Below are 723 nucleotides of genomic sequence, written 5' to 3' on the forward strand. Positions count from 1 at the left end.
GAGTTTCTTGAAGTATGTTCCACCGTGAGATACACGAACATGCCGAAAGAGGTCTTAAGGCTTAAACTTTTTCGATTCTCCTTTAAAGACAACGCAAAATACTGGTTCAACAATCTTAGGCCTTTTTCAATAACGTCTTGGGCAGAAATGCAACAAGAGTTCTTGAAGAATTACTATCCGGTTTCTAAGACCAATACCATGAGAACCTCAATTTGAGAGTTTTCACATGGGGATGGGAAAACGTTCCATGAGGCATGGGAAAGATTCAATGAATTGCTTAGGAAGTGTCCACATCATGACATGCCCAAATGGCAATTAGTTCAATATTTCTTTGAGAGCTTATTAGACAATTACAAGGGCATGGTTGATGCTTCCATGGGTGGCTCTTACATTGATAGGCATGAGGATGACGTGTAGCATTTTTATGAGAGCATGAGTGAAAATTCCTTACATCGAACTTTATCTTCTAAGAATGGTAGGAATTCAAGTGGAAAGAAGAGTGTTGGCTTACATCAAGTTGACCATTCCAATGAAATAGCCGCTGAGATGAAATTCTTATCTCAAAGTTTGATCAATTATTGATCAACCAAAACTCGGCAAATTAAGTATCTTCCGTCCCTAACCATTCCCATCATGCATCCAATGAGACATGTATGACTTGTTCAAGTGTTTTTCATTCTACTTCCAATTGTCCCCATGGACATGTACAAAGTGAGCATCATG

General features: G+C 38.9%; 1 pseudogene; it reads right to left on the reverse strand.

The window, feature by feature from the left end:
* Positions 1–203: 203 nt before the first annotated feature.
* Positions 204–302, reverse strand: LOC132280338 (small nucleolar RNA R71; annotated as a pseudogene).
* Between the last annotated feature and the right edge of the window lie 421 nt (positions 303–723).

The sequence above is a fragment of the Cornus florida genome, unplaced genomic scaffold (assembly GCF_030987335.1).
Source record: "Cornus florida cultivar Cherokee Brave unplaced genomic scaffold, ASM3098733v1 CherokeeBrave_3.0.0_Hap2_Chr10, whole genome shotgun sequence".
NCBI classification, from domain to species: Eukaryota; Viridiplantae; Streptophyta; class Magnoliopsida; order Cornales; family Cornaceae; genus Cornus; species Cornus florida.